This window comes from Stegastes partitus, unplaced genomic scaffold, assembly GCF_000690725.1.
Source record: "Stegastes partitus isolate 25-593 unplaced genomic scaffold, Stegastes_partitus-1.0.2 Scaffold5, whole genome shotgun sequence".
Classification (NCBI taxonomy): Eukaryota; Metazoa; Chordata; class Actinopteri; family Pomacentridae; genus Stegastes; species Stegastes partitus.
The window spans coordinates 1972430-1992881 of NW_007577736.1; the positions used below are offsets into that span (position 1 = coordinate 1972430).

At 40.2% G+C, this 20452-nt stretch overlaps 2 protein-coding genes across 4 annotated transcripts in view; both read right to left on the reverse strand.

Moving 5' to 3' along the window:
• LOC103356200 (adenosine receptor A1-like) overlaps nucleotides 1–20452 on the reverse strand; it is a 711380-nt gene that overhangs the window by 582441 nt on the left and 108487 nt on the right. The gene's annotated exons all lie outside the window — the stretch shown is intronic.
• Nucleotides 1–20452, reverse strand: part of slc12a5a (solute carrier family 12 member 5a) — a 163200-nt gene that overhangs the window by 46988 nt on the left and 95760 nt on the right. The window lies entirely within an intron of this gene.

Sequence of the window (20452 nt, forward strand, 5' to 3'; positions counted from 1 at the left end):
GCTACAATTACAACTAATTGTGTCACTTCATAAATACAAACGCGCATAAGAGACCTACAACTAAACTTAAATGGGCAAAAGGAAAAGTACAAATCCTGTAATTGGCTAGCTTCAGCTGTAGTATCTGTTTATGTTCCTGGTGCAGATACGTTGGACTGTAGGAAAGACTAAATAAAAAAACAAAACAAAAAAAAACTTGGCTGTGTTGATTCTTACAGAGATGTGAATGACTTTGTAGTTTGTAATTAAACTGTTGCCTGTGCAAAACTTATCCACATACAAAAACTGCTTTTTATTACATGGTGAATATGAAAATGTAACATGATTATATGTGATACACACAACAGTTAATCATGTAATCAGCAATTACAAAAAAAAAAAAAAAGCATAGGACTATTCATCATTGTCTTAGTGTTGACACAATAATATGATTCTGGTGCAACTAGCAACCTTTAGCTGCTGTCAGTCAAACTGTGACTAAACAACTGGATCATGACAGAAAATCACAATCTTGCTCTGGTAACAAGTGACCTTTGTTGCAGCAAAATGAACCAACTACAGGACTTTATGTTAGTAATTAGAGTAAGGCCTTTAAATCATCCAGGCTGATATGCCACCTGATACTGACAAGTATTGCAGATAAGGAAAAGTTCATTTTCACACTATAAAATTTGTTCCTACTCAGAAAAAAATTGTTTGTTCTTGGTGTGTACTTCTGTTAAAAACAAATTATTATTCTGATTATTATTATTATTATTATATGTCACTTAATGTCTCAAACTCCGAAACAAAGATATGAGACAAAAAATCTATATCTATCAATCTATAATATAATATGTGTACTTTATATTTTTGCATCAATAGAAAACCAAATTACTAATAAACCCTTAAAATTAACCTCTATTATATACAGTAAACAGAAACACACATATATTTAAGAAAGTTCCTTTGGTAACCATGGTAATGCATTTATCATCAACTATGTAAGTGTAATCATTAAAGTGACAATGAGTTAAAGTTGTGATGGGCTGTACGTTCTTTGGTAAACAAGGGATTGAAACATAACAGCTACAACTACAAGGAAACAATGTGCCACTCTTCTTTGTGCGGTTAACACCATACAAAGAGGAGTTGTGAAAGTGACATAAATCCTTCGTAGCACTAATCTAAAACTGAATCCCTACACTGTGAAATGTACAGCCACTTGACAGAGATGTAAAAGAATGGCTGCGTTCCAAATGACATACTTTTTACTTTGAGTACATACTACAGTTGCACTTACAAAATACATACTGTTTAATGCATACATTTGGAACATACTACTTTGTCATAACATTGCACTTTAAACTTTGGCCGTAGTAGTCTGTAACGCGAAACGAGCGGTCATCTGTCTGTGCACTTTTGGTGGCACAAGCTTGTTGATATTGGTGTGAGACACTGTAACATAACTGCACAGAGGACTGTGGGTCAGAATGACTGGAAAAGCATGCCGTCTTGCATACCGCAAAACCTTACTGGAAGAAGTATTGTGACCAAAAAGATAACGGACCCAATGATTTGTTCCTGTCATTAATCAAAGCTTTAAAAGTCACCAACACCTCACATTCTCAAATATGTCACAAACAGAAAGAGAGGACTCACACAAACTACACAGTACACGATGAAAACAGTGTCAAACCATCAACAGTGTTCATTGAAATGGGTTTAACCTCAGTGACCCTCCTCTCCACCACAGCCTCATGGAAATTCAAGAAGAATTGTCGGCTATTTTCCACTTAATATTTAGAACCTTAATTTGTCTTTAGTACTTGAACTGCTTCCTGACCAGACATTCGCTCTTGTCTTGAAAAATAATTAAATTCACGATCACTTTATTCACCAAGTACAATGAAGGTCTTGGTGGCTAAGGTAGTGCGTGGTAAGCTGTCTTCCCCGCGCCATCCCCTCCGAGCGTCTCTGGAGGGAGACGGCAGATTGCACTCCCTCTGGCATCTCGGTCCTGTCTTGGACCGAACACTGCGAGACCAAGTTATTTATAGCCAGGATGCTGCAGCCATGTGCCATGACGTTGGGGCACCGCTAACAGCCGGCACACTGTTCTACAGAGACAGAGCAATAGGGCCACTCAGACGGGGACACTGAGAAAAAAAAGGGGGCCGCTAGTGAAGATTCAGGGCACACAAAAAAAAAAAAAAAAGAGCACAGGAGGAAGGCAAAGAAAAAGGCAACAGAGAGGCTGATACAAAGAGATGGAAAGCAAGACAATACGGGTGCTGATGAGAAGATGGAAAGAGACACAGATAGATGGGGCAAGAGTGAATAGTGACAGGGACAGAGATACGGGCCCAGACAGACAAAGACGAGGCAGCCAGATCTGAAATGGGAACCCGCAGAGGGGGAGAGGGACAGACAAGAGGGAGACACACATATCTCCAGCTACAAAACGTAAAAGCTTCAGCTGCACTTAAGGTTCTGCTCACTTTGACCTGCAGGTTAAAACTCAAAGGGCTGATAAAGGGAAGGCCAGGGTGTCCTACAGAGAGTTTTTAAAACATGTGGATTATTCAGTTGTTTTATTTTCACTTCTTCAGACCTTGAGGATGATACGGCTCCATGCATCGCTTGAGACAAATAATATCAGTCTTGTTGTACCCGGCAGAGATTAGACAAACATCTATGAACACAGATGAAGAGCTCAACGGTAAACACACCACTCTCTATATACTGCTTGATTTCTGTAATAATTTTGTGGATTCTTATCTCAATTAAAAGCTCTATGTAATTTTCATAATCTATATTTGGTGCTGACACAATACATCACTATTACTTTATTGTTATCATCGCATTGCTATACAATACAATCTAACGTGAATAATCATAGATGTGGTAGTTTTGAATATTCATCATATTAAATTTGAACTGGAAAGACTGGTTTTCTGTATTTTGCATCTTACTACTGGCATAAATGCAACACAAACTGAAGTTAGGGACCCTCTGAGGGTCTTTTGCTCTCTTAACATTAATTTTCCTCCTTTCATTTCCCCTTAAGCAGCTTTAAAGTTAACTGACAGCATCTGTTTGTTCCAACTCTTCATTAAATCCATATGACGGTTACACACAGAGAAAACTACAAAAGTTTGGATGCCCAGCACATGTTTGTCATATGAGACACTGTTCTAAAGTTACATTCTACTTAACAATATTTTTGTTATTCGTGTGCCTGTGTATAATTATTCGTGTGACTGACTCGTCCTGATCTTTCATATATTCAATTTGTGTTTATGTCTGTTTTGATCTAGAATGAGATCATCAAAATAAATGAAGTAAGAACACTGCTACAGTGCAAAACATCTGCATCAAGCAGCAAATGATTTATAGGAAACAGTACATGTCCCATGTATGATACTGTTTAGTTACACATTTAGATGTGAAAGAAAGGATTCTGCAGGGAGTTACTTTCCCTTAACATACATAAGCATTAAATCTCACTAGTTTTGTGAATCAGTGATACCAGAAGTGTAGTGCATCAGAAGATCAGGATGGTGAAGAGAGCTGTGGCTACAAATGGTGCTTAGGTCACAGAGCCACACTGTAAACCTGCATCCGTATGATATGATGTTATTAGTCAGCTGTTAGCCAAATGGCTGATGAACCAGACACTGTTGGTGAAGCATGAATGAGACAGCTGACAAGCAGCTGATGCAAGCTTTAGCTAAGTTCTTGGCCTGAACTATCACTATGTTTCATGTTGTGATGTAAATCACACAATGCAGTGCTTCAGCTCCAGAACTGTAATGTATCATGCAACACTACAACTGGAAGTGATGGTGAAAAATCTTGATGCATCACACGTTTCTGTAATTCTATTTTACCTAATGTGCTATTTATTATCAAAGGTAATGGTGGAAGAGTGTTTTTAAGGCTGAAAGCACATGCATACAAACAATCTCTTTCCCAGACACATACAATCTGAGCGCTTCTTAAGGGATCAAAGTGGTAACACACACACAAACACACACGCATGCACACAAACACATACACGCCCCAAAGACAACTTTTCTATCCTATCATTTATCTCTACATGGCCCATTTCTCCTCATCGTCTAATAATTAAAACTCCATCATCAAAGAAATGATGGATATAGTCTTTTTGGGAAAATGACAGTACCCAAAAGAGTTTTGCTCCGACCGCATCCCCCAAGCAGCTTATCCTTCCTCAATCTGATGGGATCTGTCCAACAATGGCTCTCACTATCAAAGCCTCTCCCTATCTATGGTCAAAATCCACAGCTTTACTGCTCACTGAGCATGTGATCGTCTTCCAAATCCTCCACCAAACAAAAACACACAATCTACACTTCCCTCATTTTCCTATAGTTTTAGTCACTTTACAGTAGCAGTTTACTATACATATATTAAAACTTAAATTTCTTAGCTACTGTCATGAACAACAAAATGAAAGGATGTGCTTTACTATAGTTTCACTTTTTTACTGTTTAAATCTCAAAATGAGTTTAAAAGTGCCTTGTTTGGTGCATTTAGGAACGTGAGTTTCAGTTTTGGGAACAGTTGTGCTCACTTTGCATGAACACTGTCCTGATTTTCCAGGACAGCTGCCAGATTGTGTGGCAAAAGTTTGATGACATTGAATTCTGACCCCAAATACATCAACTTCCACAGTCCACCTTTATATCACTCAGACAGTGAGTCTACTAAAGGGTTAGTTACTCTATTGAAAATGAATTGTTACCATTTTAATCAGGTAGTTATACAGTTGTACCCTCTGAAGTCCAACACCTGCCAGCAGGTTTGAAAAGCTTGATGTCTTAAACAAAATCACACCACTTGTTAGAGCCAAAAACTCCATAAACAGAAATAATCTGGAGATTTTTAACTTTCTGGCAGTCCTTTAACTACTCATCTGCAACATGTTTCACTGAGAAACATAACCTAGTCTAATCTTAAAATTGCTGCCTTTCATCAAAATCACTTCATTCTACATTTGTCATTCTAAAAATTACTAACAGTAATCAGTTTGCTCTTAAAGAAGCAGAAAAAATCTGAATTCCTCTGTGCAAGCAGAAGGCCTGTGAAAGACTCACCTGTGATCAGCAGTCACATGACAAAAAAATCAAGAACTGAACTCAAGGCTGTGTTTACACAGAGGTAGGAGACAAGTATGGAAACTAATTAAATATGTAAGTCAGAAAATACACGCAGTATGTAGATCAATCTATTTTTCTCCTAGTATGGGTAACACCTAAGGGTAAAATAACTAAACAAAGAAACAAAACGCTTGTTTACCCTTTTTGTTATAATATATGACATTATAACCTATACTGCATAAAGTAATAGTTTAGTTCCTTCTACTTCTAGACATGATTGAGGTGCTTCCATAGAGGTGCAGGACTTTATCTTGCAGTGAAAAATGAGCCCAGAGTGAGTCAAAATTGGACATGACCACAAAATGCTCAGAAAGTGATTGGGGTTCAGAGGAATACATTGTTCGTCAAGCAAAATGCCAAACATTTTTGTGGCTTCTTAAATTCAATGATTTGCCTGTTTTTATATGTTTTATATCAGTAAATGGAATACCTGCAGGTTTTAGACTTTTGGATATAAAAATGAGACATCGGATTTTATTTTGGGGTCTGCTGAAAAAAAACAAACAATTATTCACAGATTTAAAAAAAAAAAAAAATCCATAAAAATCATACATGCAATGTATACATACGGCTAATATACATAGCATCACGTACTGTTTTTCAGTGAAAAATGTTCAAAACAAATTTGGTTTAGTGCTACAAAGAAAGACTTCATAAACTGAATGGAAACATGTGCCTGCTGTCCCACTGGTCCACTTCTCACATCACTGTAGTCTGTACTCCACACAGTGTAAATAGAACTTTTATTCCAAATGAGTGGAGGTCTGGTCCGCTGCTCTCACTCGGACAATTCGGTTTTCCAGCAGATCTTTGAACAGAGCCACGGAGGATTACTTGGTGAGAACTATTTGAGTTTGTTTTATTGATCCTGCTTGTACAGTGGTGAGGTGGCAACAGTCACAGTTCCTGCTGTGTCTCTTATAGTCTGTTGTTCTTTCTCTCTCTCTGCCTGCACTGTGTCACGCTGCCATACTGCCTTTCCTCTCTGAGGACTGGCTTCAAAGGGACAAGCCAAAGAGCTGGATGTTGATTCTTAAGGAGCTGACTCAACAAAGGCTCTGGGACCACTTGTTGATCTGGTGTGTGTCTCAGTGTGTATAAACGTGCAAGTGTGTAGATATGTGATGGAGCACACGTTTGGCTCAGACCCCACTAACGGTGTTGTACAGTAGCAAAAAAGCGGCTGTGGCCAATTAATCTTAGTCTGGGCAGAGATGGCTGGATTTCAGCCATCTAATGCAAAAATAAGGACATTCGCTACTCCAGTGCTGTTGAAAAATGAGGCTTTTTTATACGTGTCCAAAATTTATTCACAGCCACTTCATGTATGAAAGTAAACACAGACCATCCTTTTGGCTGTCAGTCAGACTCACAGTGGAGTAAACTGTGAGTACATGTGCTCGCGCAGACACTTAATTTGCATCCGCAGAGAAATAACTCATCCGGTGGAAGAGTGAGGAATATAAATGGAATTAGTGGGACAGAAACAAACAATTAAAAAAAAAAAGAAGAAGTTGGATTTTCTGGCTGCGTTCCCCACCACTGTTCCTTGGTGCATCACCAAATCCAAGCATGTCATGAGTTCACACACTGACTCTCTTGTCTCCTCTGAATGCCACTACAGTGATGCGGTAATTCATGTCTGGCAGTCGGCGCTGTTTGTCTGTCTGCTCGCTGACAGAGCAGTAGGATGCTGGGTGGAGTCAGGTGAAGGATTAAGGTCACTTTAATCTAAATTCCAGTAAAATCAGGATTGGCAGTGATCTAACATGAACCCAAACATATCCATGCGCAATTCTGGATGAAAAATAAAACCAAATAAATACAAATTTGTCTAAAACTGACCTACATGTAAAAGCTTACAATCACAGTTTTCTACAGAGGAGGGGTCTGGAGTACAGGTTGACACTTAATGTGAAAAAAATGACAAATGATGTAAATGTATATAAAATATGGATAAGACAAGCACTGATTTGTCTTATTTTATACATAGTTTCTGTATTGTTCATAATGAAAACAGCATTTTAATTTCCTCAAATGTACTCATCTCCTTTGGTATTTCCACTACTTTGAAATAAAATTCTACTTATCCAGTGTTATATACAACCACCTCTGACTGCAACTAGCAAATATTTTGTCAGTGATTCAGCTATTTGACAGTTTTCTCATCTGAGAAAATTAATATCTGAAAAAACATGCTCATTTACATTTGCTGTTGAATTAATAGTCCAAATTCCGCCGTATTCTAGAAATACTAATACATTATATTTGACAACTGATTTGACAACAACTCTCTAATCTTCAGGTCTAAACTAGTCAACCTGTTGCTCATGTATGTGCTATATTAGATATAATTCTTTAAATATGTAAAAACAAAAACCTAAATCCCAAATCTTTTCAAAGTTTTGCTATAGTTCCTTTTGACTCACTGATTAGGACTAAAGAAACTAGTAAAATGATAACTAGATTCAAATTGATATGAGTGAAAGACAATTCATGATCATTTTTATTTGTGCCTAGTTGCAAACTAGATTAAATCTTTCAAACTGAAACCAAATACACAGCCTCCAACAAAACAAAGACTTCCCAGCCATCTAATTCCCCCACAGAAAATGATTTGCAAACAGCATTTTTGCCAGGTTACACATGATTACTGGTCATGTTCTCCATCCCCAGGAAACATCTATTTATAACAAGGTGTGAATGCAGGAAGAAGTGAGAAGCTACCTGTGTTTTTTTTAAATATCGCATTTGCAAGTGATTTAACATAATGTACAGAGGTAAAAAATAGCAACAGCATATGGTTACATGACCACATCTGCCCACACAGTCATAAACAGATATTCTCTCACTCTCCTCCCTCCAATCATGGCTCCAGCACCACATCAGAGACACAACCGCCTTGTATAACGGGATCTCAAGCGCTGTGATTTCTCTGTGTCTCCCCCCCCTTCCCCTATCTAACTGTCTTTCTTCTTCTTCTCTCAGCCTGCTGCTCTCACCTATAATGCCTTTTTATGGTTACATGTGCGCGGCGAACACAAGCATGGAATTCTACGTCAAAAAAATGCTCCGTCTCCTCATTGTGCTGCAGGACGGGGCCTGTGCCCTGATCAGTATTCAGTTTGGTGCTTCAGCTCCGTATGAATTTTAATGCAGCATTGCCTCACAGGGTACGACTTTGACACAGTCCCTTCTCTTCATGCCCCTCAACATCTCCAGCAGAGATGCTTGCTCCCGATTGGCTCCCAAGTTGATGGCAGCTGATTGGCTGCAAGCGGAGGGAGGCAGGAGGATGCCTGAGCACGTACATAGGAGCGTATAGCAGCTCTTAGCATGTTGACCGGCGCCTCCTGTGCATGTCGCTGTCTGATGATGAATGGGTGGATTTGGTCCAATTTTCCCCCCGCTGCTGCTGCTGCCTCCCCTGTAGCTGTGCACGTCAGGATTAATTTTTGTTAAATGGCAGGCCCCTGCAACGCCTTCCCAGAAGCACCCTCTCTATCTGGCATCAGGCAGAGAAGGTGATTGTAACACAGGAGGAGACTGACAGTCAAATGCAACTAAACTATCCCTCCCTTCTTTACTTGTTAATCTCTATGACTGCCGGCCGACCAACGGGATATCTTGACAGGAGGAGGATACACAAATGTTGCCGGGAGGTGACAACTGTCTGACTCAACCACAAAATGATGCAGAGCAAAAAAGGGGATAGAAAATTGTATTCACTGTAAATCACACTTTATACTTCTTTCATAAACTCTTATCTTTCTGTGACAGAATTCAATTTATTCTTCTGCTTCTGTTCTCGCATTATCATAGTGTACTGTTCAATAATCTGTGGCCCTAATATTTGACAGATAAGAATCTCCTTCCATTGACACGAAAACACAGATTACAAAATATTTCAGTGCCCCTACTGAAGTGTCTTGAATTTCTATACATCAGATAGCAGGAAATAGAAAGCTGGCAGGCACAGACAGTTGGCGCTACATTGTAAAATCATTTTAGATAGTAGATTTGAGGTTTTAAACATTGCCAAGATGGCTCCGTAGGCTGCTCTGGTTTGCTGGGACAAAAGACAATCTGGTTTGTAGCAGGATAAGGCTCTTACATTGGTAGCTTCGCACTGGCATAAAGTAGGATATAAGCTGCAGTGACAATGGTAGTTGTAAACCCCCTCGGCAGGCAATTTCCATTCAGTTTACACTGATATAAGACATAGAAAAGTGATAAATCCTCAGACTCGAGAAGCTGGAAAAGGCAAATGTTTGGCTGTTTTTTTTTCCCCTTCTTGAAAAATGTGTTGTATTCAGAGAACACCACCAACACACAAAAGCACTCTGCTCTCCAAAGTTCACATTACTTTATTTCTCACCCAGATTTACTCAAGCTGTGCTGTACTACATGAGTGTTTATACTGTTAAACCAAAATCCTACATGTCTCTGCAGCCATACCATGGCTCGTTTGCATGTCCGTGCACCGTTCAGCCCTTAAGAAGAAAAGCAAAGGCCGCCTGGCATGAGGTGCAGCAAATGGCTCACCATGTAAAGACAGCCGCCCTAAGCCCTGCTGCAGCCCGGCTATCAGACTACCTCAGGTCGCTGGCTTTCTACTGGAGAACACCCTGTGCCATGTCAGTCAGCTGCATGCCTCCTGCATGCGTGAGACTGCCTGTGGGAGTAACTGTAGCTAGCTGCCTATCGCTGCTGTAATTGGTGAGCCACGGAGCCTAAACAGGGCTGCAGGGATGAAGGGAAGAGATGAAAAAAAAAAGAGAAGAATAGCGTGGGTGGTGGTAAGGGAGTGTGAGCAGCAGGGAGGGAGAAGGATAGAGTGGGAGGAGAGTTGAGGTTGGGTAGGATTATACACTGGTGAGGTAATTGGTTGAGGAGCAAAGGTGTCCCACACCTGCTATCTTTTTTACTTTTTTTAAGAACAGCATTGAGCCAGAAGAAAGACACAGGGGCAAGAAGCAGATGGGAGCTGGGAGGGAAAGGGAGGTGGCAGGATGGGAGAAATGATAGCAGCTGGGAGATTGACATATTTTCACGAGGTCGTGGATTAAAAATTCACCCCAACTTATCACATGCCAGGAAACCAATTTAACTCGGAAACATAATTTCCTTCTGGGTGCTCTGGTGCCAGGTCCGGACGTGGAGCCAAGCGCTATCACACTTTTATTACATTTGGCACATTTTTGGACAAGGGGCTCCTATAAGAGGGTTCAGCAGCCTGTGACAGGATGAGAGAGGTATCTTGGCTGAGTCAGAATATGGGAAAGAGAGAGAGCGAGAGATGGAACAGAAGAGGGACTGGGCTGGGGATCCAATCGCCTGCAGCAAAGCCTTATAGATGGCAGGGAAGGTTTATGCGATCACTCGGTCCGATCGAAGGTGACAGGGCTATCATCTCGCCAGATCCGCAGTTTTCTGGCTCTCTAATGGAATGCTGGAGGTGTGAATGGAGGTGCAAATTAACACCTGGGTGTCTTCTCTGCTGACCGACCTCCCTATGCTTTGGCCACGTTCTCCATCCTTTCCCACTTTGACTTCCAAGTCAGAGAAGAAGCAATCTATCCAAAGCCCAGAGGACAAAAGGGGTAGGGCACGTCCTCCTCTCCTCTCGCTGCACTTTTCCTCATTTATTTCATTCTCTGGTCTTCTCCTCTCAGGTGCAACACAATATCCCTGTGGTGTCTTCTCTTCCACACCTCTCTCCACCTTTTTCCTTCCCACCTCTATCTTTCGCAACCTTATTCTCACCTCTCAAGTCTTCTCTGCTAAACTCTTTCCATACTCCAGAGTAATAAGAAAGTCAACAGGCTGGGCTGTGTACACCAGAAAACCAATCGATCATACGGGGGTGAATCTAGGAAACAGAGCAAAATAAACCCCACAAAATGAATGAGTTGCCAGAACAAAAAACAAGATTAAATTAAAGGGATGGGCAACTAGAGGGTGAAAGATGAAAAAAAAAAGCTGGTTTAATCATCTTCAAGCATTGTGGTGCTAAACTGGTTTTTAACACATTAAGGTCCTGCTACTTCTGATATCTACAACGTGACAAGAATAACAACTCTCAACCTAGACATCAAAAACACTTTGACTTGGGAATTTACTATAAATATGAGCAACACAACATAGCTAATTATAACATAGCAAGAAAAATTCAATTTTTATCTCGAGTCTAAGACTATTGATTGATATACTATCAACAATAAGCAACAGAAAATAAATTAGCAAGTTTTATGAACTTTTGATTTCCCTAATTTTTCTACAGTTCTTTATTTGTCTTATGTGTGGCTACATTTAATGTTGTTGGGTCTGGGACGTTTGGCTGGAAAAAAAACAACCATGGAACCATTTTTCCTGTAAAATAAATACGTAGAGTATGAGGTTTATTGTTTAATACTGTATTTAGAGCGCTACAGCCCCTACAATGGATATTCACTGAAACCATGGTATCCTGTACATCACAACATGTTCTTCTGTTAAATGTATAAATTGTCAATTGCAGACATATAACATAAATAACAATGTGTCTTTAATCTTTATGATGTTTGATCAAAAACTAAAATGCAGATACCAATAAAACACAGTTAAATTTTTATGGATTGAGAAAAATTATTTTAGGGCAGGATTTTATTACAAATTGTAGCCTATTGAGTAGATTTTAGAAGTGTAATTTAACTTTATGTAAAAATGCTTTATTACATTCATCGATTTAAAGTAATCAATAATCTTGAAAGTCTAAATCAAGCCGCTATGCTAAATAATGTTTCTCAAACTGCTGTACGAACATTTTGTTTTATTTTGTTTTCCAGTAGCCTGCTGTTAACTGTCATTCTTCTTTATTTGCTCCAAAAAAAAGCATCAGATTTTACAGTTTTAATTGCATTTCGGAAAAACAGTACACAACATTTGATTGTATTCTCAATATAATTTATCACAGTGTCTGTCTTGGGATTTATTTAGTCACACCCAGCTAAATCAAATTCAGTCTAACAAGACAAGTCTGCACTAAATCCTATTGTCAAAAAATGGTTTCCATGTCGTTTTTTTTGGTAAAAGTTAGAGATGTATTCAATCATCTTTAAGATCATTTTGGAGGATGTAGTTTGTAGTTGTGCAATGTAGATGTGTAGAAGTGCTGATATTCATGGATGGATAATAAGAAACCAAGCAACTGTAAATGCCACATTTAAATAGCTTGGAGATTGAAGGAATTACCGTCCTTTAACAAAGTATTTATTCTAAATTACGTAAGATAAAGTTGAACATTTGAAAACTCAAAGACTCCTAAAGGTAGCATGATCTTATGTTTTTTTAGGTCTACACTGTCTTTGTTTATGCAGAACATAATCATCAGGCTGGCTGGTTAATAATGCAAATCAACCAACCAGCACAAAACTTTGGCTCACTCTACTGGGAAAACTTCCACAACCACAGATGGTTCGTCTGCTTCTGTTGGCCTCTGCAGCTCTCCTTCTCCAACTGCCCAAAACCCAAACTAATGTATCACTCAGGCTAAGGGTTGCTGTGGCTGTCTTCAACAATAGCAGATGTTTTCTAATATTCTTATGACCAACAGACAGCGGCGGGTTGGAGCTAAAACATCCTTAAATGGCTCTGATACACCACAATTAGTTCTTCACTGCTGATTTGCCTGCCAACTGCACAACATCATACCACTTCATGAAGAACAGACAGAAAGAGAGACTTATTATGTAACGTGGCCAAAAATAACTTCAATGAAGCACTCCACCATCCTCTCTAAAAGTCAAAGCAGGCTAGCATGGTGGGGTGTAAGGCTGAGGGGGATAAATCTACATCAAGCTAATTTGCAGGGAACAACTAACAGCATAAATTCAGCTGCTTTGCAAAGCAACAACATCAACAAGCAGCGAGGGTCATAAAGCTCATGCAGCCAACTCTATCACGTCCCTGTTCAGGCATATGACAGCTTCAATTTGCCCCAATCTGAGACCGTCACACTATGTAGCATGGCGCTGGGTGGCTTAGTAACTTTTCACCCACCAGACATGACTTCCATCTTTCCAATCCACCATTAAATTGCTCAGAGTTTGTACTTTCAGCTCAATTTTACATAATGAATTTCTTAAAAGCCCAACCTGAACTGTCCAGGTTTGAATCTGTTTGTCCTGGACAGAGCTGGGTTTCATCCAAAACTCCCACTTCACCAAACACATTTTTATATTCTGTCATTGCTGTCAAACCCCTCATTCATTCATTTGAATATTCAACAATTTAGTGCTGCAGCAGGATTAAAGCAGCAATAAAAGAGTTTAGACCTTTGGAGGGCACAGAAACGAAGTACAAATTTGACATCATCATGTGTTGCCGATATAGATAATGCTAGCCAGTAGTTGCCTATTTACACATCCAGCAGCTATGAAGGAGCATTAATTTATGTCCAGGTAACAAATGCAAAATGCAAAATCCTTTACTAGTGGAAACAAAACACAATTATTGAAGTAGAGTGTGTTGAATCAAAACAATGAGCCATAATATGCTAAAACACCCCATAGAGGCTTTGTCACTACGAGTGACACCTTTCATATTAAACACAGGTGCTTGATCCATTGATCACACAACAAAAACACTGATCGGTGCAGCTTTAAGTTTGACTGCACCTTGTCTTGCCTCAGCACCAGGCACCTCACATTTTACAGGGAGTAAAAAAAAAAAAGAGAGGGGAAGGCGAAGGATCGAGCAGGGAGCGAGAGATCATCCATAATGAGCTGAGTTTATAGCCTATCAACTTCAACGGGAGAAGTAATGGAGGGAAGACAGACTGCAGACTGAAGCAATGCAGCAGGCAGACAGAGAGACGGACACAAACAGAGGGGGGCAGACAGACGGACGGAGCCACACACAAAAAAAGGCTGAGGCCTTTTTCTTGAGTCTGGCCCGACCAGATAAGACTACAGCATTCAGGGATTTATCAGGTGCCTCAGTGCAGGTGCATTACCTGGACAGCTGAGTGCTGTCCCAGTCATTTACTGATAGTGTACACTATATGTGAAATGGTGTGTGTGTGTGTAAAACCTAACTCTTGTGTGCTCATTTGCCCATTTATTTGTGCACATGTGTTTGTGTGTGTGCGCGAGAGACCACTCTGCCCAGAGACCCACCACAAGGCCGAGGCTCATCTTGTCGAAGACGGGCAGATCTTAGAGGATATTTCTAGTCTCCGGAAGATAAATAAATAATGGAACACTGGTTTGGATTTAGACAGAGATGAAAGCTTTAAGAGCTGAGCTTTTTACAGCCATGCCCTGGGAGAGGGACAGAAAGGGGAGAGAGGGAGAGAGAGAAAGAGAGAAAGAGAGAGAGAGAGAGAGAGAGAGAGAGAGAGAGAGAGAGAAAGAAGGAGAAAGTGGCAACATGCAAACATACACAATCACCGAAGTCTGTGTCTTTATTCTTTAAAGTGCACCAGCAGCACACCTGGAATCACTGTACAGTGTAATATCAGTGCTAAATATGGCTTATTAAATTCTTATGGGTGCGAGTCATCTGCATTTCATCAAATATTAATGCAGCAGTATGCAGCCCAAAAACATTTTTTAACTTTGGATCCTTTGCACAGGCTCCCACAAAAAAAGTGCCTTTTCTCTGTAAATGTACTCTTGAGAAAATGTACAGAGGAAAGAGGGGAGCAAATGAAACAGGAAGTTATAGCCAGCGAGCTGAGGGAGTTTATCTCGACTCCACTGTTTCTTTGGTCTAGACAGAACTATTTTTTAAATGAAAAAGGAAAAGGAAGTTGTAAGAGAGGGCCTCTAGGCAGAGGAGGGAAGTGAAGGGGCTGTGTGAAAAATTATCCACTCTCTCTCTCTCGCTGTCTCCATATTTTCCTCTTATTCACCTCCTTCTCCCTCTGCTAGCCTCTGTAGACTATTGCCTGGCTGGTAGGAACCACTGTTCACTTGAATAGAGAGAGTGTTTGTGTGTATGTGCATGTCAAACTGCATCCTGGTGGGCCCACAGACTCAAAGACGGTGGCTTTTGTCTGCCTTTGATTACTCCTATGAATTATGCATCCTGCACCTCTCTGTTTGTGGGTCCACGTGTGTCTTTGAGTGTGTACGTGTGGAACCGAGCCAGAGACTGCAGTGGTTAGTGACAGTGACTGATACTGCTTTGCCCTTCTCAGACCCTCGCTCTTTTACACACACATATAAAATCACGCATATTCACACAGACACACACTAGCACATACGTACCCGCATGGAAACTCCGCGTGACTGATATCTGTCCTTGTTTGCTTTTTGCTCTCCCATCTTTCATCAGCCCTCAGAGATCTGAGCCTGAATTTCTGTGAAGGTCAAAAACTGTGTGGGACGTTGACAATGCTGTATTACTTTAATTAACAGGAGGGAATGGCATGGTGTGAGTCAGTGGTACATTTTTGTCAAGAGGAATTTGGGAATTTCTTGCTAAAACCTGAAACAAAAGTAAATCCTCAATAACTTTTTGGGTTTAATTGTGTAGATTAGCTGCCTAAACCCAAGGATACTTGACTTCAGAAGGTAAAACGACCGATATTCCTTCAATTCAACTTTCGGTCGAAACAGGAATGGATTAAGTTGCATCTGCAATAGTTTTGACATAAGATGGTATGAGTCCAGATGGGATATCAATGTACGCACACAGATAGCTCAGTTTACAGATCTTGTGGTCAGAAATAATCCCAGCGAGCTGCCAGATGGTCACAGCAAATGGAATTACTTAATAATAAAAACACTGTGAATGACAACACATCCCCACCAGAATGCAATATATTTAGTGTATCTGTGATGTTTCTTTTTGTTGTCGAACCCGTTAGTACAATGGAGTTATTCAAACAAAGATGAGCTGTTGCATTGTTGTGTTATTTTTGGATATTAAATCAATTTCTGTTTATCTGCACAACATTCAAAGAAGCAGAAATAAAGGCACAAAGTAAATCTTTGTAATCACATAAATAATGGTAAATATTATGTAACAGGAGTTTAAAAGTTAGCATAATATCTCTGTAATGTCAGTTAAAAATCAGCAGCTCTCTAAAATCAGGTAATATCCGTCACCATAAGCTACTGTTTATGGCAGACCAAGCAACCCCTGGGCACATTGAATAGAGGCTGCATTTGACTGCAGATGAAGTCAAAAATGAATAGTTTTGCTTTAATACAAAGTACTAGCAAAGCATCCAAGTATGAGTATAGTATGACTTTGCATTGATTTAAACCTTTGTGTGTCACACTTTAGAGAATAAATGTACAGAATTTCCAATAGAAGATGTTCCGTGGGGAAAGCACAAACAATAAGTAGGTGCATGAGCTTTTCTTTTCCTCCTTCTGAACCACGAGAGCTGAAACCGACTAGATGTGAGCTCATGCTGCAGAATGCAGTATTTGGGTGCAGCATTGTCCTGGTCATAACTTTTTATCAAGTGACCTTCGGCTGCCACAGTTCTATCACCACATCCATCTGTCTTATCTGTCTCTTATCTCCTACCTCAGGCCCAGGGGACGCCTGAACTGCTGAACAGGACATCAGGGAGAGTCTGGAACAACCCCTCATTCATGGTTGAGGAAATCCCTCAAGATGGTAGCTGCTGTGCACGTAGACAAATGAGTAAGGTAGAATGTTTTGAAATGTGCAGCGATTTATACTGCACGGACGCAGCACAGTCATACCTCTTACTGACAAGCTAGCAGGTGACGCATCCACCCGGCTCTCTTTTCCTCTCTCTGTTGCAGCCTCACTCTACCTGCCTTTTACTACAGTATCTCCATGATATTCAGAGAGAGAGGAAAGGATGCACAACAAAAAGCAGGAAAATATTGGGGATGAAGATAAAAAGGAGAGAAATGTTGGAAGGGTAACTGCGGTGTTGTTACAGTTGTGGAAGAAAAACGGCCTGCAGTAGAGGGAGAGATGGAGTGCAGGATACGAGCTCAGGGGAATAGCCAGAACAGAGGTAGAAATTGAGGAAGAGATCAACAAAGGGAATCCATTCAGTTCAGACTTGTGCTGCTATCGAGATCCATCCATCTCCGACACAATGCACCAGTCTCTTCAGCCCACACCACATTTACAGTGAATAAAAGATACAGTCTTTGAGATATAGAGCTGTGAGGTGTCCCGGCAGCTCAGCAGGGGGACAGCACACACAAATGTCGAGCCTCTTACAGCACTCTGTTATGGATTTTTAACATTCTCCCCGCACCTGTCCTCCCTCTCACCACCTCCCATGGTTTAATTTTTCCCATCTCGACAGGAGTGGGAACAAGGTTAGATAAACAGCTTTAAACTTTTTTGCACGACTTTGGCTCACATTGCAAAATAAATGTGGAGTTTGTAATTTTTGTAACACTTAAAGCGTTTTGTGTATACTGCTGTGTGTCTTTTAGCTCAACTTACCATATGGCAGGAGTAATAAAATAAACAAATTAATAAAAAACTCAATTTCATGGTATTTACAAACACACACGCTGAAGTAAATGAAGCACGGGCAGGGCCACATATGTGTTATCATTAGCAGCGAGGCAGAAGAGATTCCGTGAGCCCAGTGAACAGTGTGTGTGCTGCTTTTTTTTTCATTTAAATGTTTGCCCCTCTGCAGAGCCAATGCTGTCTCTTGGAACAACGCAAGCTTTGCACAGTTGCAGAAACCATTAATTTGGCTTGGACTGAGTATGAGGACAAGACAAGTTCAATCCTGCGAGGATGTTATATAACTTAGCGAAAAACTCTATTTGTCCTTAATTTGAACTTTGCATGAGCAGACAATCTGTATCTACAGTAGTTAGTTTCTAATGAAAGTGGTTGTGTTTTTGAAATAACAGTATTCATGTTTTTAAATATTGCCTGTCCATTTTTTGTTTTCTTGTTACTTTTCAGATCGACTTTTGGAGTCTCCTCTGCTTGCACTTATACATTTTCCATTTAGATTATGCCCTACGTAATGATATAGCATCTGTAATGTCAGAAACACACCAGATGGATGTACATGTGTTTATATCAACTAGACAGTATAGTGTGGAAGGTACCCTCTTGATCTTTGAAGTATTGCTATTTAAGAGCATTCAAATTTATTTAGTTTGCCCCAGAAAAAAATCTAGTTAGTGGACTCTAAATTAAGAATACTTTAGAATAACTTAACTCTTTTGTTTGACTCGTTCTAGGCCTACATAATGGTACTGTACTTGTACAGAGACATATATACACAAACACTTCACATAATACCTCATGCATATGTTAGTGTGTGTATATCCATAATGTGCAACTCTAAATGATTAAAAGTTTACTTGAAATGCATCTTGTTCCAGGTAATTACAGGAGTAATATAATTTTTAAATGTCATCTGCCATTGTAAAAGCCCCTTGATACATTCTCTATGTGCTACTTTGCATCCAAAGCATCCATCTAACCTACTTCTACTGCCGATGTCCGTCCACAAACACCTAAACTCCATTGACAACAACTTTTAGTGCGATCAAATACTGACAATTTAGTGTTTTCTTGGGATAAAATGTATACACCAAAGTGTGGTTGGTCCTGGACTGGAATTAAGGCCAAACAGGGCCTCAACAAGAGACAACAAAAATACAATCAAAGCCTTTTCCTCTTGGCTGCGACGGAGCAGAACCATTCAACCAGTCCGAGTGCTGCTAATCTACCTCTGTCCTCCCTGGTTCTGTGTATTGTCAAGCATTTGACAAGCCGCCTCGAGCAGCTTCCAGCCTTCAGCCACATGACTGGCACAGTCAACAGTGAGCCTCCCTCAGTGAGATATAATGGACTCCCACCAACAAAGAGGTAACCAGGTCGCCATTTTGGGAAGGCCTGTTTGTGGGAATCGCTTTTGGCTCTCCCAAACATGATAACACACACAGGTTGCAGATAGCAGGAAGAAGCTTTCAAGAGATTGCATTTGCAGCTTTTTGTAGCCAACCTAAATTTGGTTTGTTTTCATTGGTGAAACTTCTTCTACTGGAATAAAGCAGCTGTACTTTGAATGCTTGATTTGAGGATTCTAGATGAACAGTCAGTGACAGAAAGTTCTTTAATATTTCATTGGGAATGTTTTGTCCTCTAAACTCACTGTAGGAGTTAGTGAAGTGTCCTGGCATGCTGAGTAAAAATGCCCTCAAAACCGAGCAGCTTGGACCAAACAAGGGATGCTCCTCTATTTGTCACTCAGACAAAATGTGTCAGTTCTGCTCTTTACAATCATAATGTTTAATGAGGTATCCGTGGGTGTGATAATCATGTTCTGGGTGTCAGTGATCTTCCCAATTTGCCACATTCTTTCTCATCTGTGAAGCAGCGGGGCTGTGTGATGAATTTAGCCTGAGTGACTTGTCGTAACTGCTGATCTTTTTCACATCTCTGCGCTGCGTGCCTTCTGAATACTGAGCATCCAACTGTGTGTGTGTCTGTGTGTGCGCGCGCACGTCTGTGGTTGTACTGTGAGTGTTAAACTATATCTCACTGTATTGTTAACGTGTGTGTATGTCGAGAGAGAGAGAGAGTTTCCGCCTGTGTGTGTGTGTGTGTGTGTGTGTGTGCGTGTCCTTGAGTTTGATTCTGTGTGTGAATTAAGTTAGGTGGTGACTGATGGCACGTCCATGCTCGGCTATCCACAGCTCATCTTCTTAGCCTGTCTGCGTGACAGGAGGGGAGACACACTCCAGCTGAATAAAACATGAATTCAGATACACTGTCAGCAGACACAAGCGTTCGCTAGATGACATGACAGATGTGCATGTGTGTGAGACAATAACGGCTCCTTCATGAGCTTACATTGAAAAATGCATAATTCTGTCTCCTGCACAAACGCATCACAGAAAAGCTGCAACTCTAGCTTATTTAAGTTTATAATTTGCTTTATTTCCACCATCTAATAATAGGTTGTATTGTTTGCCCGTCAAAACAACAACAAAAAGCAACTTTGCTGTTCTGTTTATTTTTAGGGATGGCAATCAGTCCAGACTCAAATATCTTGATAAATATCAAGAGCTTTGATTAATTCCTAACTCGTCACATACTACCAATTTGCCGGGACCCCTTGGCATCACATTTGAATGCACAAGGTACCACTTAGCATCATTTTTCAATGTACAGGTTAGTCCAAAAGATCTACAAAAACCTATGAACATCAGAAATAGATGCCATGAGTCCAAATGTGCGCTGATAGTGTTGTCACTGTAACTTATATTAAGGCAAGTGATACAATTAAACTAAGTGAAAAAAATTAAGACCTTAGTCTA